This window comes from Capricornis sumatraensis, chromosome X (genome assembly GCF_032405125.1).
Source record: "Capricornis sumatraensis isolate serow.1 chromosome X, serow.2, whole genome shotgun sequence".
Lineage (NCBI taxonomy): Eukaryota > Metazoa > Chordata > Mammalia > Artiodactyla > Bovidae > Capricornis > Capricornis sumatraensis.
In genome coordinates this window covers 6980989-7008717 of record NC_091092.1, presented here as the reverse complement: position 1 = coordinate 7008717, position 27729 = coordinate 6980989, and positions in this window count along the sequence as shown.

The window sequence follows — 27729 nt, the reverse complement described above, 5'->3', positions numbered from 1 at the left end:
TGGGTTCTCTATTCTTTTCCATTGATCTATGTGTCTCTTTTCATGTCAGTACTATACTGTTTATATTATCATAGCTTTGTAGCTTAGTTTGGTATCTGGGCATGTGATATTTCCAGTTTGTTGTTCTTTCTCAAGATTGTTCTGGCTATTTGAATCTTCTGTGGTTCCATACAAATTTTAGGATTATTTGTTATAATTCTGTGAAAAATGCCTTGGTATTTATTGCTTTGGGTAGTATAGATTACAATTTTATTTCTTTCAATCCATGAGAAATGTGGAACTTCCTTTTACTTGTTTCTTCAGTTTCTTTCATCAGTTTATTCTAGCTTTCAGAGTACATGTTTTTCACCTCCTTGGTTAAATTTATTCCCAGTTATTCTTCTTGATGCTTTTGTAAATAGGATTATTTTCTTAATTTGTATTTGAAATACTGTGTTTTATTCTTCATTTTTAGAGGTATTTTTTTGATTTCCCCTCTGTTTTCTTCATTAAAAAATTGGATTGGTCATTCAGTATCATGTGGTGTATCATCAGTGTGTTTAGTATGTATTCCACTTTTGTTTTTGTACTTCATTTCTAGTTTCATACCATTGTCATCAGAGAAGATGCTTAGTATGATTTTCAGTCTTCTTGAATTTGTTGAACCTTTTTTGTGTTCTAACATAAACACAATGGAGAATGTTCCATATGTAGTAGTAAAGAATGTATATTTGGCTCGTTTTATATAAAATTTTCTCTATATATCTATTAAGTTTATCTGATCTACTGTGTCAATTAAAGCCACTCTTTCCTTATTTCTGTCTAAATGATTTATCTATTTATATAAGTGGAATAATAAAGTCCCCTACTCTTTTGCATTACTTTCAGTACCTCCCTGTAAGTCTGTTTGCATTTGCTTTGCATATTTATGTATTCATATTGGGTGCATAAATATTTCTCAATATTATATGCTTTTGTTGGATTTACCCCTTTATCATTGTGTAATGCACTTCTTTGTCTTTAGTTGTGGTCTTTTTTTTTTAAATCTGTTTTTCTTGATATGTGTATTACTACCTCAGTTTTCTGGTTCCATTTTCATGTAATATCTTTGTTCCATTTCTCCACTTTCTGTCTGTGTATTTTTAGATCTGAAATGAGTAGTTTTTTTTCATTCAATCACTCTATGTATTTGATTGAAATATTTAGTGCTTTTACATTAAAGTAGTTTTGAAATGTTGTCCAGTCACCACAGACTACTTATTATTATGTTGCTCATTGTTTTTTGCATGATTTTGTAAGTACTTTCTGTTTTTGTTTTCTCTTTCTTCTCTTGTTTGATAATTTTTATTGTTATATTTAAGTACATTTTTCATTATTTTTTTTTGTGTCTACTCTGTGTTTTTGCTATGTAGTTACACTGAGGTTCACATATAATAGTCTATAAGTTGTTAGAAACTTAAATTTAAATGCATTCTTAAAACTCTACATTTTTACTCCCTCCTTCCACATTTTATGTTTTTGACATCATGTGTTATATTTTTATTGTGTGTATCCCTTAATTAATTAAGTTATAATTAATTTTACTGTTTTTATCTATTTACCTTTATACTAGTATATGAGTTGTTGATCTATTGCCTTTAGTATATATTTGCCATTACTGATGATTTTTCTCTTTCATATCTTTTCTTATTTCTATTTATGGCCCTTTGCTTTTAGCATAAATAAGTCCCTTCCGTTTAACTATTTTTTTGTAAGGCGTCCTTCAATTCTGAATCATAACTTTGCCATGTAGAGTATTCTTGGTTGAATTTTTTTTTTTTTTCAGCACTTTGATATATCATTCCACTCCCTTCTGGACTGCAAAATTTCTTTTGAAAAACCAGCTGATAGTTTTATGGGGGTTCCTTTGTATATAATGAGTCAGTTTACTCCTATTGCTTTTAAGATTCTTTATCTTTAGTTTCTGACATTTTAATTATAATGTGTCTTGGACAAATATCTCTGGATTTATCTTGTTGGGGACTCCCTGTGCTTCCTAAACTTAGATGTCTGTTTCTTTTCCCAGGATTGGGAAGTTTTCATCAAGTAGTTTTTAAAATAAAATTTCTGCCTCTTTCCCTATCTCCCTTTTCCTTCTGGGAGCCTAATAATGTAAATATTAGTATGCTTTACGTTGTCCTACAGATTCCTTAAACTATCCTTATTTTAAGATATTGTTTTGTTCTTATTGATGTTCTCTTTGGTTGATTTCCAATATCCTACAGTCTAGGTCATTGATTCTTTTTTCTGTATTGTCATAGTCTGATTTTTATTATTTTTATTATTATGTTGATTATTTTAATTTTTTATGTTTAAATTTTATTATTATGTTAATTACTGTTTTATTATGTTTTATATTTTTCAGCTCTGTTACTGTGCTCTTCAGCTCTGTGAATTTTGTTTGAAACTTTCTTATGCTTCCCATCTAGTGTTGAAATTTTTAATGTGTTTATTCATTTTTCTCTCAGGCTCTCTGACACTCTTTGTGATCATTACTTTGATCTCTTTCTCATGTACATTGTGTCATGACCGACTCTTTGCAACCCCATGGACTGTAGCCTGTAAGCCCACCAGGCTTCTCTGTCTGTTGAATTCTCTAGGCCAGAATACTGGAGTGGGTAACCATTTCATTGTCCAAGGGATCTTCCTGATCCAGGGATCAGACCTGGATCTCCTGCATTGCAGGCAGATTCTTTACTATCTGAACCACCAAGGAAGCCCTCTCATGTACATTACTTATCTCCATTTCATTAACATGCTTTATCCTGTAGTTTTGTCTTGTTTCTTCATTTGGAACATGTTCCATTAATTCTTCATTTTGTTTGACTCTTTTTCTGAGTATAGTGCAAAACAACTGTCTTTCTATGTCTTAAAGGAACAGCCCTGTATAGGAGATAAACATTATTGTCTAACTTTGCCCTAGTTCTTAGTTTTCTCTCAGATTGGCTCTCCACTTATTCCAGCACCATGTGTCCCAGAAATACATTGTCTCATTTTAACCTGATTGTGGCACTCAAGGGGACTCTCCCATGTGAGTTGTATGCACCCATTGTCTCTGGTGGGTGAGGTCATATGAGCAGTGCAGGGGAGTGAATCTGCTCCTTTCTATGTCTATTTGAGTCAGGTACATGGCATGGGATTGGAGTTCAGGGCTGCTTGCTTTCAATGAGTTGATGCCATGTGTGAGCAATGTAGGGCCAGAGGTGCCTGTTCACCCTCCTCACTTGTCAGTGTCACACAGGAGTGGCATGGGGCTGAGTGGATAGCATATTAATAATTTTTAATTATAATGAAGATCATCTGTCACAAAGAAAACAAGTGCCTTTCTGTGTGAATTTGTAGATTTGACTTTAACAACCTAGAATGTTAGTTTGAGGTTTATCTTCATTTCAAATAACTGATTTAAGAAAACTATAAATGACAATTCAGGATATGAAGCATTTGATCCTTAGAAAGGAATCTTGCATTGAAATGGCTGAATTTGCTTCTCAACTACTAAAGCTTAAAGAAATGCAAGTGGCCTCTGTATAAAGAAAGTTCAGCTCTCATGCACGTGTGAATGAATGCATCCACAATAACATGTATACATACGGGATTCGACTCTTAATGTAATCAACACTTCTTTGGGAACTTCTCATGGTCTTTCTCAATATACCATCAGATTTTCAGTTCTCTGAGTGAAAATATTGCAACTGTATGTGTATTATATATATATATATATATATATATATATATATATATATAATAAATGTATACTCAATATATATATATATAGTTTCACAAATGTCATATATATGATAGTGGATTCAATGAAATGCTAATATATTGGCTTTAATTTGATGCCTCAAACACTAAAATAGTGTCCTATCTAAATTCATTTAGTAGAAACATTCTACCAATAAAAACAAAGACAATCTAAGGTAGTTGTGTGCACTGGGCATGGTTTTAAGTAAGACTGAGATATTAGAGTCAAATATTAGGAATGGTTGATAAATTTCTAGTCATACTTGCCTGGCACTATGCTGAAGAAATTACATTGGTTAGTCCAGGGTCAATCAATTTTTCTCCTGAGGTAATATTAACTTGGAATATAGAAAAACTGAGTTATTGGAGTTATTTTCCTTATGAGGTTATTTTCCTTATGAGGAAATAATGACTCAAAGATATTAAGTGACTTACCAAAGGATACACAGGTAGTAAGAATGGAACCAAAAAGTGTTGGAAAGCCATAATTTCCTGAAATCACATATATATGAGAATGTTTATAAAATTTTGCCTGCAGAATACAGAAGCAGATATATATAAACTTAACATGGCTAACTCAGAGTTACATTGTCTTCCTGGATTATATGTACATATGAGACATAATGGACAGTCTGCCAAGAATTAATGAATCAATGTAGAAAATAAATGATGAAATCTACCTGGCAAATTTAAACTTTAGAAATTTATGTCTTAAACAGAAAATTTAAGATCTTGAAATGTTAGGTGACTATTTTCATTTATTTCTTCTTTTAAGTTTCGACTTTTCAGGGGTGAAATGGATTTTATGTTCATAGTCAGATTGGTAAATTGTATCTAAAACCAAGTTATTTTTTAAGTGTGCTTTCATATGGACTCTTGTCAAGGTAGTTCATAGACAAAAAGCAAAAAGCATATCATCTTTGACAGGATACTTGCTAACTTGACAAATGGATTTTAAAATGAAGTTTATGAGTTAAAGAGATAGTGGTGATAAAATGAGAAAAATCACTTAATACCTTCATATCACATTCCTAAAGTTGTCCCAATGTTTTTCATGTCTTTTTTCCCCTAAAACAATGCTTATGGTTGATAAACTAATCAGTAGTTGTGCCTTCGTGTTTGACTTCAGCTTGTTTTGGGCATTTGTTGTCAATCATTTGCCCTGTTTTTTGTTTCAATACTGCTTTTTGGATTATATTAGTTCCTTTGAAATAATACATTTACTTTCCACACAAATCTTAGTTCTGACATATTATAAAGCCAGCATAAATCTACATATTCTACTTACATTATCTTCCTTATTAGATAATCTAAAAGAGTGACGAGCCAGGAATCATTTATATTAATCTTTGGAATATGATTTTGTTATTCTACTTGAAGGTAGATATGTTTGATGTTCTAAGAACCTATACAAATTAAAGTAAAATAATGGAACACCAGCATTTGTGGATCTATACAGTGTATCATTTCTCCATTTGACCCTGTCAAAATATCCTACATTCTCCTTCTTAAATATCAGCAATTAGTAGTGGTTGAAAAAAGTATTTGCCTTGTTATTATTTCTTAGTAGTCAGGAAGTAACAGTTAGAACTGGACATAGAACAACAGACTGGTTCCAAATAGGAAAAGGAGTATGCCAAGGCTGTATATTGTCACCCTGCTTATTTAACTTCTATGCAGAGTACATCATGAGAAACTCTGGACTGGAAGAAACACAAGCTGAAATCAAGATTGCTGGGAAAAATATCAATCACCTCAGATATGCAAATGACACCACCCTTATGGCAGAAAGTGAACAGGAACTAAAAAGCCTCTTGATGAAAGTGAAAGAGGAGAGTGAAAAAGTTGGCTTAAAGCTCAACATTCAGGAAACTAAGATCATGGCATCTGGTCCCATCACTTCATGGGAAATAGATGGGGAAACATTCAGACTTTATCTTTTTGAGCTCCAAAATCACTGCAAATGGTGACTGCAGCCATGATATTAAAAGAGGCTTACTCCTTGGAAGAAAAGTTATGACCAACCTAGATAGTATATTCAAAAGCAGAGACATTACTTTGCCAAAAAAGGTCCATTTAGTCAAGGCTATGGTTTTTCCAGTGGTCATGTATGGAAGCGAGAGTTGGACTGTGAAGAAAGCTGAGTGCCAAGGAATTGATGCTTTTGAACTGTGGTTTTGGAGAAGATTCCTGAGAGTCCCTTGGCCTGAAAGGAGATCCAAAAAGTCCATTCTAAATACAGTATTGTAAAGTAAAATAAAGTAAAAAAAAAAAAAAAAAACAACAACAACAAATAAATCAAAAATCAAAATTAAAGGAGATCAGCCCTGGGTGTTCTTTGGAAGGAATGATGTTAAAGCTTAAACACCAGTACTTGGGTCACCTCATACAAAGAGTTGACTCATTGGAAAAGATTCTGATGCTGGGAGGGATTAGGGGCAGGAGGAAAAGGGGACAACAGAGGATGAAATAGCTGGATGGCATCACTGACTCAATGGACGTGAGTTTGAGTGAACTCCAGAGGATGGTGATGGACACGAAGGCCTGGCATGCTGCAGTTCATGGGATTGCAAAGAGTCAGACAGGACTGAGAGACTGAACTGAACTGAACTGAACTAATCACATTGATAATTGACAAATATTTGGCAGTGTCTTTAATATGCTTTTGAAGCAGTAGCCTATATATATATATATATATATATATATATATATATATATATACATACATACATATATATATATAATTTACTTAAACAAAAGCACGTGTTTTTAACCCAAAATTAAAATTTTACTGAGTATTCTATATTTTATCAGGCAGCTTTATATGAATTAGTTTGCTAACTCTTGCCACTAAGGACTTTTAAAAGGTAATACATGACACTTGGTATCACATCTTTGCAGAGATTTTTTTGTTTGTTTGTTTAATTGAGATTTCTTCTTTTGACCACTTATTTATAATGATCTCTTCTTTTAAACAATGTTTAATAGTTTTGCAAAGTTATTTGACATTTATTATTTTATTTCAAATAGCTGTGAAAAAAGAGAAGTGAAAAGCAAGGGAGAAAAGGAAAGATATAAGCATCTGAATGCAGAGTTCCAAAGAATAGCAAGAAGAGATAAGAAAGCCTTCTTCAGTGATCAATGCAAAGAAATAGAGGAAAATAACAGAATGGGAAAGACTAGAGATATCTTCAAGAAAATTAGAGATACCAAGGGAACATTTCATGCAAAGATGGGCTCAATAAAGGACAGAAATGGTATGGACCTAACAGAAGGAGAAGATATTAAGAAGAGGTGGCAGGAATACACGGAAGAACTGTAAAGAAAAGATCTTCACGACCCAGATAATCATGATGATGTGATCATTAATCTAGAGCCAGACATCTTGGAATGTGAAGTCAAGTGGGCCTTAACAAGCATCACTACGAACAAAGCTAGTGGAGGTGATGGCATTCCAGTTGAGCTGTTTCAAATCTTGAAAGATGATGCTGTGAAAGTGCTGCACTCAATATGCCAGCAAGTTTGGAAAACTCAGCAGTGGCCACAGGACTGGAAAAGGTCAGTTTTCATTCCAATTCCAAAGAAGGGCAATGCCAAAGAATGCTCACACTACCACACAATTGCACTCATCTCACATGCTAGTAAAGTAATGATCAAAATTCTCCAAGCCAGGCTTCAGCAATACGTGAACCGTGAAATCCCTGATGTTCAAGCTGGTTTTAGAAAAGGCAGAGGAACCAGAGATCAAGTTGCCAAAATTCGCTGGATCATGGAAAAAGCAAGAGAGTTCCAGAAAAACATCTCTTTCTGCTTTATTAATTATGCCAAAGCCTTTGACTGTGTGGATCACAATAAAAGGTGGAAAATTCTGAAGGAGATGGGAATACCAGACCACCTAACCTGTCTCTTGAGAAATCTGTATGCAGGTCAGGAAGCAACAGTTAGAACTGAACGTGGAACAACAGACTGGTTCCAAATAGGAAAAGGAGTATGTCAAGGCTGTATATTGTCACCCTGCTTATTTAACTTATAAGCAGAGTACATCATGAGAAACGCTGGACTGGAAGAAGCACAAGCTGGAATCAAGATTGCCTGGAGAAATATCAATAACCTCAGATATGCAGATCACACCACCCTTATGGCAGAAAGTGAAAAGGAGCTAAAAAGTCTCTTGATTAAAGTGAAAGAGGAGAGTGAAAAAGTTGGCTTAAAGCTCAATATTCAGAAAACGAAGATCATGTCATCCGGTCCCATCACTTCATGGGAAATAGATGGGGAAACAGTGGAAACAGTGTCAGACTTTATTTTTGGGGGCTCAAAAATCACTGCAAATGGTGATTGCAGCCATGAAATTAAAAGACACTTACTCCTTGGAAGAAAAGTTATGACCAACTTAGATAGCATATTCAAAAGCAGAGACATTACTTTGCCGACTAAGGTCTGTCTAGTCAAGGCTATGGTTTTTCCAGTGGTCATGTATGGAGGTGAGAGTTGGACTGTGAAGAAGGCTGAGCTCCGAAGAATTGATGCTTTTGAACTGTGGTGTTGGAGAAGACTCTTTAGGGTCCCTTGGACTGCAAGGAGATCCAACCAGTCCATTCTGAAGGAGATCAGCCCTGGGATTTCCTTGGAGGGAATGATGCTGAAGCTGAAACTCCAGTACTTTGGCCACCTCATGCGGAGAGTTGACTCATTGGAAAAGACTCTGATGCTGGGAGGGATTGGGGGCAGGAGGAGAAGGGGACGACCGAGGATGAGATGGCTGGATGGCATCACGGACTCGATGGACATGAGTCTGAGTGAACTCCCGGAGATGGTGATGGACAGGGAGGCCTGGCGTGCTGCGATTCATGTGGTTGCAAAGAGTCGGGCACGACTGAGCGACTGAACTGAACTGAACTCATAAACCCTCTGAAAGTGTGGAAATGCACACTTTATAAATGATGAAGCTGAGTTTTGTAGAAGTTCTCTGACTTGCTTGAGTTCACATATTTTGTTAGTAGAAGACATCAGATTAATATCCAGATTTGGGAAGCTCTTCAGAACACACTTTACAGAATATGTTATAGTGTTCTTAACTATTTAAAATCAGAAGTATAAACATTACAAAACCAAACATTTTACCTGAAAAATTTTCAGATATCTTAAAGTGCTTAATATATCTTACATTTTTCCCTATACATATTGTAACATTTTTTTTCCTTTCCTTTCCAGTTTTCCAGTACAGCAGATCTATTTATGAATTCTAACAGTGGCATAGAATCTTAAACATGTCTTTCCTGTAATATTTTCTTTACTATAGAAAAAAACAATTGCACATATAATGGTGATCTCTATAGGAGATGAAAAAAATGAATAGATGCTATAGATTAGCTCTCTTAAATATATGAGTGTTTCAGAGTCTATAACAGAGGTATTCATTTAGTCTCTCTCTCTCTCTCTCTCTATATATATATATATATATATATATATATATATATAAAACAAATGTTTATTGATAACTCTACATAAGAATTATGTGTCTTTGAGATAAAAATTAGTATAAAAAACAGATTTTTCTAACCTCTGTAAAATAAGAATAAAAAAGAAAGTGGAAAGGAAAGAGCAATATGAGTAAAAGTGCTGAGATGGGAATGTACCATTCTTATTCAGGTGACCTTTGAATGTCAAACAAAGAGAACTAGATTTGATTTTGCAAGTATTTGAATAGGACACAACACGCTCAAAACAATGTTTTAGAAAGATCATTCTGTTAGTTACATAAAATCTATATGTAAAGCACACCACTGCTCTAATGCACATTGTCTTTGAAGAAACTATATTTTTGTTTTCTGTTATGTTTCCTGGGAACCTATATCAAATTTGCAGACTGATACCTTAAAAAAACAAATAACTGAGCAGTTAGAAAAGAGTAAATTCTGAAACACTGAATCTTAGAATCTCAGATGGTTTATTCCAACCAACCAGTGCTGAAGGTGGGAAGTAGGAAGGACACGATGATAAGAAAACCCTGATGACAGGTGTAATCTGATGATTATATTTTTCGTTATAGTGATTTTATTTTAGATTATAAGAGACCTAGTCAATGAGGGTAGGGAAAAACGTCTTTTTTCCATACAGTGTACTGAGTCTTAGGTGAAAGTCTAAAATTTCACCAAGAGCTAAATATATCTAATTTATTTCCAAATGTAAGCTTAAGAAAGGGAATTTCTCATTATTTAGTTGAATGAGAGTACAGCCATGTAATGACCAGTAACTGGGACTATGTAATAGTAGCTTTATTTGATAAATAGTAGAGAAGAAAAGGCATGGAGACAATGACAGAAGCAACATGGAACCTTTGAATAAGTTCTTTATTTTCTCCAAAATTTGGAAGCTAAAAAATGAATATGGTAAATATCTATCTAAATAACCAGAAATGTAGAACATTGCTGATCTAAGGTAATTTCAAGGCCTCTGAAATGGAATAAAAAGCTAAAAAGAGATAATAATCTGAAGTGTATAGACAACTGATTAAGATGAGAAGATGATGGACTACAGAAAAACTAAGATAACTGAATAACTAATGAGATCTGCATTGTAGGCTGTAAAAGTTATAATAAAGTATGTGGAAATTAAGTCAGTGACATTGAGACTGTAGTCCTTAATAACAAAGAGATAAATGTGATGTGTGCTATGCTGTGCACTCAGTTTTGTCTGACTGTTTGCAACTCCATGCACTGTGGCCCACCAGGCTCCTCTGTCCAGGGGGATTATCCAGGCAAGAATACTGGGGTGGGTCACCATGTTCTTCTCCAGGGGATCTTCCCAATCAGGGATGGAACCCAGGTCTCTCACACTGCAGGCAGATTCTTTACCATCTGAGCCACCATGGAAGCCCAAGAATACTGGAGTGGGTAGGCTATCTATTCTCCAGGGGATCTTCCCAACCCTGGAACTGAACTGGGGTATCCTGCATTGTAGGTGGAATCTTTACCAGCTGAGCTACCAGGGAAGCCCTAAATATGATGATACTGTATATAAAAATGAAAGGAAAAGAATGAGATGTTACAAGGGGAAAATGAAAAGTTTAATCACAACTGTAATAATAAAAGAAATCCTTCTGGATAAAGAATTTAAAAGATTTGTTGAATTTAGTAAAGGTAATGTAGAAGTATGTCCTCAACCTCTAAACTCTAAATTCCACAAAAATAAACAAAGCAAACTAACAATAAAAAGGTAAATTAATTTATACTAAAATATGGCAAGAACTTTAAACATATGCTAAACACAAATAATTGTATTTCCCTAATATAACAAGATTTTAATAAATGTCAAAAATGATAGTAAGTATTGAACTAAAATTTCATTATGTTGGAGAACAGAAAAATTGTGAGGAAATTAAGTGGAAGAAATGATTGTTTTTGGAAAAAATGATTTTTAAGGATACAATTAAAATATTTTAGATTAATAAAGAACTGAAACGGTACATGAACTATTTCAGGATGGCATACATAAATAATCTATGTATAAAAAAATTAAGAGAATTTTTGTTTTCTGTATCCAATTTTTTCTCTGATACAGAAGGAAAGGTATCTTGTAAAAGTGATAAAATAATGAAAATTTGGAATTTTGAGGAAAAAATGAAGAGAGCTTGAAAGATATATTTCAGAGAAGGAAAAGTTCAAGTTATGTTTTAGAATATGGTTTTACATTGGTTCTTCTTCATAGCTATGTACTTTTCTCTGATGCTGATCAGCAGTCTATATGTAGGCACTGAGATGACTGCAGGTGTTAAATTCTGCCAGGACAATGAGGTACAAGACATGGAGTTGAATATATTGGTACGGGCTGCTGCTAAGTCACTTCAGTCATGTCGGACTCTGTGCGACCCCATAGATGGCAGCCCACCGGGCTGCCCCATCCCTGGGATTCTCCAGGCAAGAACACTGGAGTGAGCTGCCATGTCCTTCTCCAGTGCATGAAAGTGAAGTCGCTCATTCTTGTCCAACTCCTAGCGACCCCATGGACTGCAGCTTATCAGGTTCCTCCATCCATGGATTTGCCAGGCAAGAGTACTGGAGTGGGTATAGAGGCATTTAAATGGAACACAAAAATAAAGAGGGTAGATGGTTTACATGGGAGGAATGCAGAAGATTTGAGTAAACTTTGAGGAACATGGCTCAGATGGTAAAAATCTGACCACAATGTGGGAGACCTGGGTTCAGTCCCTGGGTTGGGAAGATCCCCTGGAGGAGGGCATGGCAGTCTTCTCTAGTATCCTTGTCTGGAGGCTCCCCATAGCCAGAGGAGCCTGTCAGGCTATAGTGCATGGGGTCACAAAGAGTAGGACACAACTGAATGAGTAAGCACAGCACAGCACAGCACAGATGAACAGATATATTGGGAGTTATAGAATGAGAGAACATATGTAAGCGTTATGGTCACACAAAGGAACATTTGAGTTTAGGATTTCAGAGGCAGTTGCACTGTAGGATCATACTAGATGCACATTATATGCATTGGATTTGGTGGACATTTGGCTAAAAGTGTGTAACGAAGTTCTTTGAAGATAAAGATTTCAAGGATGGGGACTTCCCTGGTGGTCCAGTGGCTAAGACTCTGTTCTCCCAATACAGGAGGCTCAAATTCTGGTCAGAGAACTAGATCCCACATGCTCCAACTAAGGTCAAAGATCCCGCATGCCACAACTAAGACACAGTGCAGTGAAATAAATACACACTCTAAAAAAGAATTCAAGAAAGTCATGAAGATACATGACAAAGTCTGTTTGAGATAAAGATAATAAACCTATATCAAAAGCTTCAACAAATGTAGATAAGTTATTAGGAGCTGAGTATATGACAGTAATATGGCTATTTGTAGATCAATATAGCCTTATTAAATAAGCAGGGTGACAATATAAAGCCTTGACCTACTTATTTTCCTATTTGGAATCAGTCTGTTGTTCCATGTCCAACTCTAACTGTTGCTTCCTGACCTGCATACAGGTTTCTCAAGAGACAGGTCCGGTGGTCTGGTATTCCCATCTCTTTCAGAATTTTCCACCGTTTATTGTGATTCACACAGTCAAAGGCTTTGGCATAGTCAATAAAGCAGAAAGAGATGTTTTTCTGGAACTCTCTTGCTTTTTTGATGTTCCAGCAGATGTTGGCAATTTGAACTCTGGTTCCTCTGCCTTTTCTAAAACCAGCTTGAACATCTGGAAGTTCACGGTTCACGTATTGTTGAAGCCTGGCTTGGAGAATTTTGAGCATTACTTTACTAGCGTGTGAGATGAGTGCAATTGTGCAGTAGTTTGAGCATTCTTTGGCATTGCCTTTCTTTGGAATTGGAATGAGAACTGACCTTTTCCAGTCCTGTGGCTACTGCTGAGTTTTCCAAATTTGCTGGCATATTGAGTGCAGCACTTTCACAGCATCATCTTTCAGGATTTGAAATAGCTCAACTGGAATTTCATCACTTCCACTAGTTTTGTTTGTAGTGATGTTTTCTAAGGCCCGCTTGACTTCCCATTCCAGGATGTCTGGCTCTAGGTTAGTGATCATACCATCGTGATTATCTTGGTTGTGAAGATCTTTTTTGTACAGTTATGTGTATTCTTGCCACCTCTTCTTAATATCTTCTCCTTCTGTTAGGTCCATACCATTTCTGTCCTTTATCGAGCCCATCTTTGCATGAAATGTTCCTTTTATATCAGACATGACTGAGCAACTGAACTGAACTAATAGCCTTATTATGGGCTTCCCTGGTGACTCAGTGGTAAAGAATCTGCTTGTCAATGCAGAGACTCAGATTTGATCCCTGGGTTGGGAAGATAACACCGGAGAAGGAAATTGCAACCCATTCCAGTATTCTTGCCTGGGAAATTCCATTGACAAAGGAGCCTGGAGAGCTGCAGTTCATGGGGTGGCAAAAGTCGGACACAACTTAGCAACTTAACAATAACAGCATAGGCTTATTGTACAAACTTCAAAAGAGCATGAATTTACATGATGGTTAAAAAAAAAAAACTTGCTGATTTGGAAGTGTTACTATGAAAGAGAGTATGACACTGGAGTTAAGAGTGTAAAATCTGAAACCAAATTGTCTATGTTCAAGTGATGGCTCCTTCCATAGTTGTGTAACACTGAAAAATTTACATATATTCTCTGTGCATGTTTCTTTAATTCTAAAATGCAAATAGCAATTTTATTTACTTTACAGTGTTGTTTTATTTGCTTATTTAATTGATTAATTAATGTAAAGTATGTTATATCTGTTAAGAACAGGTCCAACTACATTTGACAGAAAATCTAAAGAAACAAGAAAGAGATAGAGGTTTCTTGTTTTGTTTTTTTCTGACATGAGTGTATACCTGTTGTTATAAAATTCAGGTACTGACTATAGTGACTCTATGTTGCCATCAGTGTCTTTCACCTCCATCTGTTTTGGGGGTCTACTAGTCTTTGGAAGTCAATCTAGTATTCATGTTTATAAGAAGGCTCCTGTTCTCTAAGTAAGTAAATGAAGTCGCTCAGTTATGTCCGACTCTTTGCGACCCCATGAACTGTAGCCTACCAGGCTCCTCTGTTCATGGGATTTTCCAGGCAATAGTACTGGAGTGGATTGCCATTTCCTTCTCCAGAGGATCTTCCTGACCCAGGGATTGAACTCGTGTCTCCCACATTGTAGACAGACGCTTTACCATCTGAGCCACCAGGGAAGTTCTCTAAAACCTCTGCCAAAAAGGCAATGCAATCAAGAAGTGCATTTCTTTCCAGCCAAGAAGAAATGAGAAAAGCATGCAGAATAAAATAAAATAACAAACATGCATATCAATGGAATTCTTTCAATGTCTAAAGAGTGATCCAAGGAGGTTCAACCCAAGTTTCTCATGTCTCATTGACCAGAATTCTGTCACAAAGTCACAAAGTCTTTTGGATAGCAACTTAGACAGAGTAAACATTTAGTAAAAGTCCTCTATCATTGCTGTTATTTTCAACTCTTGATTTTAAGGTTCATAGTGTGTCCTCGAAAAAGTGTCCGCCTCTTTATAACATTATAGGAAAAATATGCCCATGGATAATCATCTGTTATGTTAAGGTAAAAAGACAGAACATTTCAGCGAATATATTTAAAACATAAAGATGTTTGTCAACCATAGAGCGAGGTTTCCAGAGAACACCGTGTAAAGATCAGCAAGAGAGGGGAGGATTGTGAAGTTTGATTAGAAAAAGGAATCACAGAGCATTGTAGAGAAACGTGTGGGAGAAGATAAGCAAGCGGAATGCCTTATATCTTAGACTGTATATTAGTTTCCTATTGCTATATAACAAAATATCACAATTTTATTAAAGCCACACAAGTGTGTGTGTGTGTGTGTGTGTGTGTGTTTTGTTTTTTCTTCTTCTTCTTCTTCTTTAATCTCACAGTTTTACAGGTCAGAAGTCCGGGTATGACATGGGTGAATAAATTGTCCAGAGTCTCATCAGATTGAAATCAAGGTGTCATCTGGGACTAGAGATTCAATCTTGGCTTAGAGCCTTAACCCAAGAACACTGGTTAGCAGAACTCAGTCTCTTTCAACTGTAGAACAGAAACTCTTGTTTTTCTTCTAGCTCTCAGCATGAACAACTCCAGGTTTCTAGATGACACCCACAGTACCTTGTCATAGGGCCTCCAGAAGCAGATAACAGCATCAATGCTTACTTTATTCCCAGAAAACTAGAGTGTGCCCTCCTCTGTTACCAGATAGAGAACATTCTTTGCTTTTAATGGGCTGATGAAGCAAGGTTAGTCCCATCTGGATAATCACCTTATCCTAAGGTCAATTGGTAGTAGTAGTGAAAGTCATTCAGTCATGTCCGACTCTTTGTGACCCCATGGACTATACAGTCCATGGAATTCTCCAGGACAGAATACTGTAGTTCCATTCTCTAGGGGATCTTCCCAACTCAGGGACTGAACCCAAGTCTCCCACATTGCAGGAAGATTCTTTACCAACTGACCTACCAGAAAAGCCCAAGGTCAATTGGTATAGGATCTTAATTACACACACAAAAATCCCTTTACAACAGTACCTAGATTGGTGTTTTACTAAATAAGAGGGCAAAGGTGTATGTAGACCTATTGACAGGTATGTTGGGGGGGGGCCATCTTAGAATTCTGCCTACCATAGAAGGTGACCAAGGAAAATAGAATGTGTAGCATGATGCATTTTTCTGGCAGGATCACCAAGAAAGTTGAGTAGCCTTTTCCTTAAACTGGACTTGGCATTTGTGATTTTTCAGGATGTATTTGTGGCCTGAACTGATTTTTGTATCTTCTTGCAAAGTGAGTTACTTACTAAAGTATTCACTAAAAAAATAAAAATAAAAAAAAAAAACCACTTTGGAACCTATTGCAAGTTTTTGACCTTTGAAAACAGTAAGTACACAGTATTGTGCTCTAATATTTGTTAACAATCTTTACACTTGCACTCTGCCATGAAAATTAGTAACCAAGAAATCTGTTTTTAAATACTCAAAAAAAGTAAAATTGCATAAGAATATAGTAAATATGTTCATTGCCAAAATGCTTAAAAAGTGATTTTATGCACTGTAGAAATTTATATTAAATTATTTTTGTTAATTGGGCAAGAGGAATAACTTGCTCTTATTGCCAATAATTTGTAGTTATTATCTGTAAGAAGCCTCTTCTTACCATTCTTCATTAAATGTTTGTGAATGTTCATGTTTGAAGTGAAGTGAAGTGAAGTCGCTCAGTCATATCCGACTCTTTGTGACCCCATGGACTGTAGCCTACCAGACTCCTCTGTCCATGGGATTTTCCAGGCAATAGTCCTGGAGTGGATTGCCAGTTCCTTCTCCAGGGGATCTTCCCAACACAGGGATCGAACCCGGGTCTCCCACATTGTAGACAGATGCTTTACCGTCTGAGCCACCTAAATCTCTGTATATACAATTTGCTCTCAGTTATGTTAGTGCATTTTGTTATGTGGGCCTACCTCGCAGCTCAGTCGGTAAAAAGACTAAAAATAACCATCAGCTAGAAATAAACCCTGTTAATATTTTGGTGTATTTTCTTAAAATCTTTTTAACATAACACAATTTAGGTAATATTTGTCCTTATTTTTAATGTACTCTTCTTTAATGCACTTTTATGTTTTCTGCATTAACAATGTACAACTTTTTAATTTCATTTTTTAATTAATTTAATTGGAGGATAATTGCTTTACAATATTCTGATGGTTTTCGCCACTCATCAACATGAATCGGCCACAGGTATACATGTGTCACCCCCATCCTGAACCCCCGTCTCAGCTCCCTTCCCACAGTATCCCTCTGGGTTGTCCTAAAGCACCACTTCGGGTGCCCTGCTTCATGTATTGAACTTCCACTGATCATCAATTTTACATATGGTAATGTACATGTTTCAATGCTAAGAATGCACTACTTTTATAATATTAATGCATTTCAAAATAATTTGTACATAAGTGTGTGTGTGCATATGTTATATAATCAGCATATTTAATGCAAATAGCAGAAAATGAAATATAACTTCATAATGAAGGAGATAAAAATAAAACAAAATTTAGAACAAAACAAACTGAAATTCTAACAGTCATTATCTTTATGGGTCAAGGCTGGGTGATTTATTTTCTTTCTATTATCTGTATATTCCAAATTTTCCATATTAATCAGGGTACTAAATTTAGATTATAAGAACAAATATACCCTTATGTTAAAGAAAAAGTAGTTTAGAAATTATTATCCTGAAATTGAATTTTAAAATGTATTCAAGTGAAAGTTGTCAAAATTAAAATTTTCTTACAGAAATATTAGAGTGGCTAATATTTTATGCTTCTTATACCCTTACTCTGTACATCTGAATTTTTAATTAATTTATATAAACAATATAGCTTCATACATTTTTGGTGCTTCTTTCATTACTTATAAATGAAGGTTTTCCTGAAATTGCTTAGCAACATCAGAAAAGGAAAAGATGGACTGCATTATCTTTCCATATATAGCACATATTCCTGATTTATTGTGAGCGAGATGGACAAATGACCCATCGTTGTTTTTACCTGTCAACCAACTGATCTTTTTTTCTCTTTTTTATAAACATGAAAAAACTGTTAAATGACAGTTCAGGAGTTTAATCCATATGAGTTTCTTTTTTCCCATCATTCTTTTTTTAAATTTATTATTATTATTTTACCTTACAATATTGTATTGGTTTTGCCACACATCAACATGAATCTGCCACGGGTGTACACGTGTTCCCAATCCCGAACCCCCCTCCCACCTCCCTACCCTATAGATTACATATCATTGAGTTCAATATCATTGGGCTTCCCCAGGTGGCTCAGACGGTAAATGAATCTGCCTGCAATGCAGGAGATTCAGGTTCGATCCCTGGTCAGAAAAATTCCTGGAGATAGGAATGGCAACCCACTTCACTATTCTTGCCTGGAGAATTCCATGGACAGAGGAGCATAGTGGGCTACAGTCCATGGGGTTGCAAAGAGTAGGACACAATTGATCGACCCAGCAAGCAAGCAAGCAAGCAAATTATCATTGAGCTACCTGGGCTTATGCAATGATGTATAGGTACTAGTTCTAGTATAAGTACTTCAATTGTGAAGTCAAGTTGAAGCTATTAATGATTGAAAAAATAGCCCACAGATTTCCTAAAAATTTAACAATCTCATGAGCTCATATTAATGGGCCAACTCCAGAACACTGCTCCTTGTGAGAACTTATCTTTCTGACTCAGTAATGCTCTTAATTTATTTAATGCTTTTTTCTAAGCAGAGAAATTTTAAGCATAGTGTTTTACTTGTTATAATTCCTTTCTCAAAAAAGATCATATTTAGGTTGAAAATATATATATTGCTTTTGATTTTTTAATTTTGAAAAGATTTGGGAAAACTGACACTATATGAGAAAGATGAGATTATTGTTTCGTTTTCAATATTTCTGCTAGCTAGTAGGTGGTGACATCCAGAAAGAACAAGTGTTTGAGTCTTACCAATAATTGATAGCTTAGAAACAGGAAAGGATATTTCAGTATAGAGAAAAGCCTAGGCAAATCTGATTGAAATTTGGAAGCAATGAATCTTGCTGCTTTGAAACTAAAAATAAAAATTATTGAATGGCATTTCTGGTTTTTACTTGCAGATGGGAAATAGAGAACTATTCTTACAATAAAAAAAGCTGGGCCAACACCAAGTTTACAACTTTTCTTCAACCCATTATATTAAGAGTACTGACATCTCAAGACAATCAAATGGTCCAGAATTTAGGGAGAGACAGACACTTTCTAAGGGAGATGGAGCCCAAGCACTGGATTATCAGGGAAAGATGCAATGGATTGGAACATTATTTAAGAATTCATTGAGGGGTATTGGCAAATTAGTGGGGGCCAGTAAATGGTGGCTTCCCTGGTGGCTCAGATCGTAAAGAATTCACCTAAAATACAGGAGACCTGGGTTTGATCCCTGGGTCAGGAAGATTCCCTGGAGAAGGAAATAGTTACCTACTCCAGTATTCTTGCCTGGCGAGTTCCATGGACAGTGGAATCTGGAGGACTATAGTCCATGGGGTTGCAATGAGTTGGACACCACTGAGCGATTAAACAACTTAGCATAGTAAATTGTGTTAAATATATCTGTGAGAGAGTGTGAAACTTCAGGTGGTTACAAATGCAGAGGGAGTACACATCATGTTTCATGCTTTTTCTTCATGACCCTACTTCGGGATCACAGAAAAGACTGAGTGAGTCCTGAGAAAGTCTTCATGTTGTATACATGGAGGATGCTAACAGTAGACACTGCAAGAGGGACAAGCTACTCCACGTGGACTTCTCTTCCTTATTTCATCTACCAACTTTAATTTGTGGCAGGAAGGGCAACAATCACTGCCATCCTTAGTCTACTAGTGAAATCCGATTGCAGCTAGGGGAAAGTAAAAGGAGGGAAGAGAAGTAGAGAGGGGAAAGAATATGTTATGGGTTCAGAACCTATTATGTGAGGAGAAGAAGACCAATAAAGTAGTCTGCATGAGTCCCAGGGACAAAATCCCTGCTTTATACTAAAGTTTAATCAAAACAACAACAAATACACCACACTCCACACCTCCATCGAGTTGCAAGCAATATTGAAAATCAAGTATTATGCAAGACAGATATCCACTCTGAGGCACAATACAAATGGTAAGCTTAAAGTTAAGGGTAGAGATGACATTAGCATATTAAATCTGGTACAAAACTCTCATTCTAAATGGAGCTATCATTAGAAGATTAAATGGAAATGTTAGAAGTAAAAAACACAGTACCTTTTAAACAGATTTTAACAGATTTTTAACATGATTTTAACGGACATATTAGTAGATTTAATATAGCCATGAAAAGAATTAGTGAACTTGAAGGTAGATTTCTAGAAATAACCAAAGGTTAAACACAGAGAGCAAAAATTAAAAAGAGGAAGAAGGAGAGGGAGAGAGAGAGAACTGATTATTGAAATGCTGTGGAAAAATAAGCAACTGAAAGTATAACAGATGAAAAATTGAAATCCCAGAAGAGGAAGAGAGAGAGAGAATGTAGAAGAAATATTTGAAGAGTACCGGTGAATACTTTTTACCTATATATACACACACAAATACATCCCTCAGTACATCATATTCAAACTGCTTAAAAATATAGAACCAATCTTAAAGGCAGCCAGATTGTCAAAGAAATGCCATGGACAGTAGCAAACATGCATTGTATTCATATAAAATAAAAAACAAACAAAAATTTTGGAAATGGAAGAGGAAATTTTGAAAGCAGAAAAACTTTTATTCTATAAAAATAAATACGAGAAACTGGAAATTTAAAAAAATGAAGGTAAAATAAATTTGTTCTGTTCTAATTTTAATTGATCTCATGTGATTGCCTAAAGTAAAAATAGTAACCAGGTATTTTGTATTTATATACATGTAAAAATAGAATGTATGTGAATAATAGCATTTAGGGTGGGGGTGAAGATTGTTTACAAGGTTTTTATGTTGCATGAGAAATGCTATAAAGTTATTTACAGATAGATTCTCAGTAATTAAAGGTAAACTTCAGGGCAATGATGAATAGAATTTTTAAAAATTTATAAAGTTATTCAATAGGGAGATAAAGAGGAATCATAAAAATGTCCAATTAACTAAAGAGAAGTCAGAAAGGAGAAAAAAGATACAATGAACTAATGAAGCACTTAGAAAAAAATATATAAAATGTTGAAATTAAACTCCACCATATCAATAATCATGAAAAATGTGAAGAGCCCAAGCTCATGAACTAAAAGATATAAACTGTCAAATTGAATACCAAAAACACGACTCAAGAATATGCAGTCTACAACAAATTTGCATTAAAAATAAAAACATAAATATAGTAAAAGTAAAATGGTGGATCAAGATATCGTTTAAAAAAACTAAACAGTAGAAGTCTGGAATATTTATATTAACGGCAGATAAAGCAGATTTATAAGAAGAAATATGTTATTGGGGATAAATATTGAATAAATAAATAAATATAAATATTGTCCCTACAATAAAAGGACAATTTTGCAATAGTGATCCTAAAAATGTATGCACCTAACATTAGAGCTTTAAAACACATAAGTCAAAAACTGATAAAAAATAAAAACTGATTGAACTTAAGATAGAAAGAACCACAGTGTTGAAGAATTCTACCCTTCCCTCTCCAAAAACTGATAGTAAAAGGTGGCAGAAAATCAGTAAGAATATACGTGATTTGAACGTTATCAGTCACATTGACCTAACTGATATTCAGAGAACAATGCACCCAACAAAAGCACGCTACAAGTGAACATGGAACAATCACCAAGATAATATGTATTCTGAGTTACAAAACAAAGCTTTCAAATTTTCCTAAAAAATATAAATCATATAAAATTAATTCTTGAATTATAGCATAATTAAACTAAAACTAAACAGTATAAAGATATCAGGGACATCCACAATTATTTGGAATTAAAAAAAAATACTTCCAAATAACATGTGTCAAAATGGAAGCTTCAAGTGATATTTGAACAAATATTTTTAATTGAATTAAAATGAAAATACAAAATTCCAAATATTCAGGATGCAAGTAAACAAATTATTAGAGGGAAATGTATAAAAATGTTTGCATTGAAAATGTAGAACTGTATCAGCCAAGATTTCTAAACTTCTACCTTAAGAAACTGGAGGGAAAAAAAGAGCTAATTATATTTAAATCAAGCACAAAAAGGAAATAATAAAGATAATTGAAAAAAAGAAATTAAAAACAGGAAAAAAATATAGAAAACAAATGAGACCAAATGTGGCCCTTTGAAAAAGATCTCAATGAAATTGACAAATGTCTAACCAGAGTGACCAAGAAACTGGAGAGAGAAGTAGATAAATATTATCAATATCTGGAATGGAAGAGAGCTTCACACTAACCATAAAGACATTAAAACATTAAGGAAATTCTACACTGTGCCATTAAATTTGATGGCTTATTAAAGTGATTATTTCTTGAAAAACACAAACTACCAAAAACTCACTCAAAGAAACATAAATAATATGAATACTCTTACATATATTAAAAAAAAAAAAAAAAACAAAAACAAACCTGAGTCTTTACCTAAAAATATTCCACAAAACAAAATGCCAGGGCCAAGTGGTTACACCATCAGATTCTATCAAACAGGAAAGAAATGATACCAATTCTAAACAATTCCTTTCTGAAAATAGGAGAGGAGGAGATGCTTCCCAACTTGTTTTAGAAAATAAATGTTATGCTGATAGCAGTAATAGACATTGTAAGACTGCTGCTGCTGCTGTTAAGTCGCTTCAGTCCTCCGACTCTGTGCCACCCCATAGATGGCAGCCCATCAGGCTATGCCATCCCTGGACTCTCCAGGCAAGAACACTGGAGTGGCTGACATTTCCTTCTCCAATGCATGGAAGTGAAAAGTGAAAGTGAATTCGCTCAGTCGTGTCTGACTCTTCCCGACCCCATTGGCTGCAGCCCACCAGGCTCCTCCGTCCATGGGATTTTCCAGGCAAGAGAACTGGAGTGGGTTGCCATTGCCTTCTCCATTGTAAGACTAGAAAGCTACAAACCAAAATTCCTCATTAAAATAGACAAAATATATTCTCAACAAAATATTAATAAATTGAATCCAGTAGTACATACACAGGGTAAAATGTCAGACTGCTACTGCTAAGTCACTTCAGTCGTGTCCGACTCTGTGCGACGCCAGAGATGGCAGCCCACCAGGCTCCCCCATCCCTGGGATTCTCCAGGCAAGAACACTGGAGAGGGTTGCTGCCTAGGTGAGATTTTTCTAAAGAATGGAAACTTGTTTCAACATTTCAAAATTAACCAAATTTATTACCAGATTAACAAGTTAAAGAAGAAAAACATATCTCAATAGATGCCACAAAACTACTTGACAACATTCACATTCAATCATAATTTTTATTTTTATTTATTTTTATTTATTTTTTCTCTTTTTTTTTTTTTTTTAATTTTAAAATCTTTAATTCTTACATGTGTTCCCAAACATGAACCCCCCTCCCCTCCCTCCACATAACATCTCAGTGGGTCATCCCCATGCACCAACCCCAAGCAAGCTGTATCCTGCGTCAGACATGGACTGGCGATTCAATTCTTACACGATAGTATACATGATAGAATGCCATTCTCCAAAATCATCCCACCCTCTCCCTCTCCCTCTGAGTCCAAAAGTCCATTATACACAGCTGTGTCTTTTTTCCTGTCTTGCATACAGGGTCGTCATTGCCATCTTTCTAGATTCCATATATATGTGTTAGTATACTGTATTGGTGTTTTTCTTTCTGGCTTACTTCACTCTGTATAATCGGCTCCAGTTTCATCCATCTCATCAGAACTGATTCAAATGAATTCTTTTTAATGGCTGAGTAATACTCCATTGTGTATATGTACCACAGCTTTCTTATCCATTCATCTGCTGATGGACATCTAGGTTGTTTCCATGTAAAAAGTTAGACTAGAAGGGAACTTTTTAACGTAATAAAGTGTATCTGCAAAATACTCACAACCTACAGTAAACTTTGTACCTAACACTGAAAGACAGAATTCTGTACCCCTGTTTTGCTGATCCTGTTTGTAATGCCAATTGTCTTGCTGTTCACACTGTGTACACTGTTTACTGAACCCAGGGTAGGCAAGGCACAAGCTAAGAGGCTGGAAAGAGACTCGAGGAGCCATAGGAACGGCAAACTTATTCTCCCCTGACTGATGCAACAGCCACAACATAACCATAACATAGCTTATAGCAGACCCATAACATAACCTCATGTAACATAACCATGATGTTACTCCAGTCTGGGACTTCCCAGGTGGCTCAGAGGTTAAAGCATCTGCCTGCAATATGGGAGACCTGGGTTCGATCCCTGGGTCAGGAAGATCCCCTGGAGAAAGAAACGGCAACCCACTACAGTATTCTTGCCTGGAGAATCTCATGGATGGAGGAGCCTGGTGGGCTACAGTCCACGGGGTTGCAAAGAGTCAGACACAACTGAGCGACTTCACTTTCATTTTTACTCCAGTCTAACCCCAATGCAACAGCAGTTAGGGCTTTCGTGGTGAAGCCCGTAGAGGCGTCCAGCACACGGTTCCATGACCAAGTAGGTACCACACAATGGGCAGGGGCAGTGCTATAAATGATCTCAGCAGTTACACAACCGTGTGAAATCATTGTTTACCGAACATGGGGCCAGAGGATGTGAGAGCATGGAGCGAAAGACCCTGACTGGCACCATCTTATTAATTTCCCCACAACACTTAACATGAAGAAATAGTGAAAGATGCCCTATCTTTTCTTTTTTAAACATATATTCTATATTCTAGCCAGTGAAATTAGAAAGGGAAAGAAATAAAAGGTATACCAGTGGGAAAGAAGTAAACAATATTCACAGATGACATGATTGTCTATGTAGAAAATTCAAAAGAATTAGCAAAAAAACTAAATCAGCAAGAACTACTAAGTGAGTTTAGGAAGTATACAGAGTGGAAGATCAATATAAAAGTTATTTTAATTTCTATGTACTTATAATAAATTTGAAATAAAAATATCATTTACAATAGCACAAAATTAAAATGCTTAGGCATAAATGTAGCAAAATATATGAAGTATCTGTATGTTGGGTACTACAAAACACTAATAAAGGAAGTTAATAGAAACCTACATTATTGGGGGCCTATACTGGATTAATGAGTTTTAAGTCTAAATATTGTTAAGATGTCAGTTTTTTCAGATATATTTCTAAATACAATGCAATCCCAACCAAAATACCAGCAAGTTTTTTGCAGCTATCAACAAACTAATTATAAAATTTATATGAAAAGTTGAAAGAATTACTATAGAAAAACAGTTTTGAAAAAATTTAAAAAAACACACAGTTGGAGGTCCAACATCACCTGTTTTCAAGTTTTACTTTAAAGCTACAATAATCAAGAATGTATGGTATTGGCAAAAGTATATAAGCAGAACATTAAAACAAAATAATGATTCTAGAAATAAATCCACACAAATGTGGTCAAATGGTTTTAGGTAATAGCAATTACAAAAGAAATTAAATGGAGAAATATTAGTTTTTTTTTAGCAAATGATACTGATATCATAATTGGTGGTTCACATACAACATAACTATCCTCAAATCATACCACGTATTTTATGTAAAACTTACTCAAAATGTCTCATACATATAAACATAAACTATTAACTTACAAAATTTCTGGAAGAAAGCATGGGAGGAAATCTTTATGGCCTTGTTTCAGCAAAAAGCGTTTGGATATGACAGTAAAAGAAAAAAAAAAGAAAAATGGAATATAATGAAAACTAAATCATTTTTTCTTTCAGAAAAATACAATACTGTAAAGTAATTAGCCTCTAATTAAAATAGATAAGTTGATTAAAAACAATAAAAATTTTAAAAAGAAAAATACTATTAAGAGAATGAAAAGTTATGAAAAAATGTTTGCAAATCACATTTCTAGATTAAAAAAACTTGAATCTAGAATATGTAAAGAATTCATAACCCTATATAAGTAAAAAAGCAACTCACTTTAAATAGATTTAAATAGACATTTCATTTAAAAAGGTATATGGATGTGAAATGATGTTAGAAAAAGGTGCAGAACATCATACTTTCCTAGAGAAATGTGAAGTAAAACCACAATGAGATACCATTACATATACATTAGGATGACTAAAATGAAAACTGATAATAACAAGAGAGGATGAAATAACGAACTTTCTTTTAGGTGGGAGTGCTAAGTGCTACATACTATTCATAAAAATGTTTAGCAATCTTTTTCTTAGAAGGTTACCAAACAACCCAGCAATCCCACCATTAAGTATTAGCCAAGTGAGATATATGTATAGCTATGGCTGATTCATGTTGAGGTTTGACAGAAAACAGCAACATTCTGTAAAGCAATTATCCTTCAATAAAAAATAAATTAATAAAAAAATTAAAATAAATTGAAAAAAACAGAAAAAAAAACATATTCACACTAAAAACTTGTGTGTCAAGGTTTTTAGCCTTTTACTTATAATAATAAGAATCTGGAAACAACTAAAATGTTTTTCAATAGGTGAATGGATAAACAAACCATCATACATACTACTCAGCAATAAAAAGAAAAAAAAAAACTACGGGTTCATTCAATGATATGGATGAATTCTAAATTCATTTTGCTAAGCAAAAGAAGCTAGATTTAAACAACTGCATGTTGTATGGACTGTTTATATGACATCCTAGAAAAGGCAAAATATATGGAGCTGATCTGTATGATACTGTGGTTTTATATACATGACTGCATGCATTTGTTAAATTCCACATACCTATACCTTATAAAGTGTAAATTATGCTAAATGCAAAATTTAAAAATCAATTAGGATATCAACAGGGCCCAAGATGGAACATAAACTGCCTCAAATAAGCATAATCATAATAAAAATGCATAGCATGATCTTACTGAAAAAGGAGAGGAATAAAAGCAATGGACTAATAACTTTGACACTCTGTTTTGTCTCAAAATTGCAAGACTAGAGACAAAAACAGTTGCACACGAACATGACATTCTAGTTGGTAAAACTGCTTCTCACAGGAGTAGGGGTTTGCAATTTTCAAACAATTTGCATCAAAAAAAAATAATGTATGGTTGATCAAATAAGTATATTGAAGATAGTGGGTGTCAAGTTTCTCACTATCAGAAAAGAAAGTTGAAAATGAGCATAGGGAATGCTAGAATGAAGTCTTAACTTGGATTGTAAATGAACATAGTAAAAACTCATATTTTAAAGTACAATTGACCCTTGAACAGCAGAGGTTTGAACAGCATGAGTCCAATTATATGCATATTTTTAATAGTAAATATTACACAAAATGTGTTTAATTTAATCCTTAGATGAGGAACTACCTACACAGAGGGCTGACCATAAGTTGTAGTTGGATTTTTCAGCTGCACAGAAAGTCAGGCCCCCTAACCCTCATGTTGTTCAAGGCTCAACTATAGCAAGACAGATAGAGAAATGAAAATAGATATGTGATGCACACTTGGCTTAATATACATACTATTTCTGTCCGTTGAGAGGGTTTATAACCTGCGGACATCTCACTAACAATAAGCACACCTAACATCCAGATCATAGTTTCAAAATACTATTCTCCAGTAAAAGGAATCAGTGCTCCTCAGATAACTATTTAATCATAGAACTGTGGCAAGGAAAATACAAGATGAAAACTGGACATCTTGTGGTGCCAGAAAGTAAAGAAATGCTAGGAAAAAAATCATGAGGGGAATAGAAGTATATCAAAAGGACAGAGGAAGCAATCTGAAATAACTGAAGGGCTTAACCAGAACAATTTGACCAACAATTTAAATAAATATACTAACAGATTATAA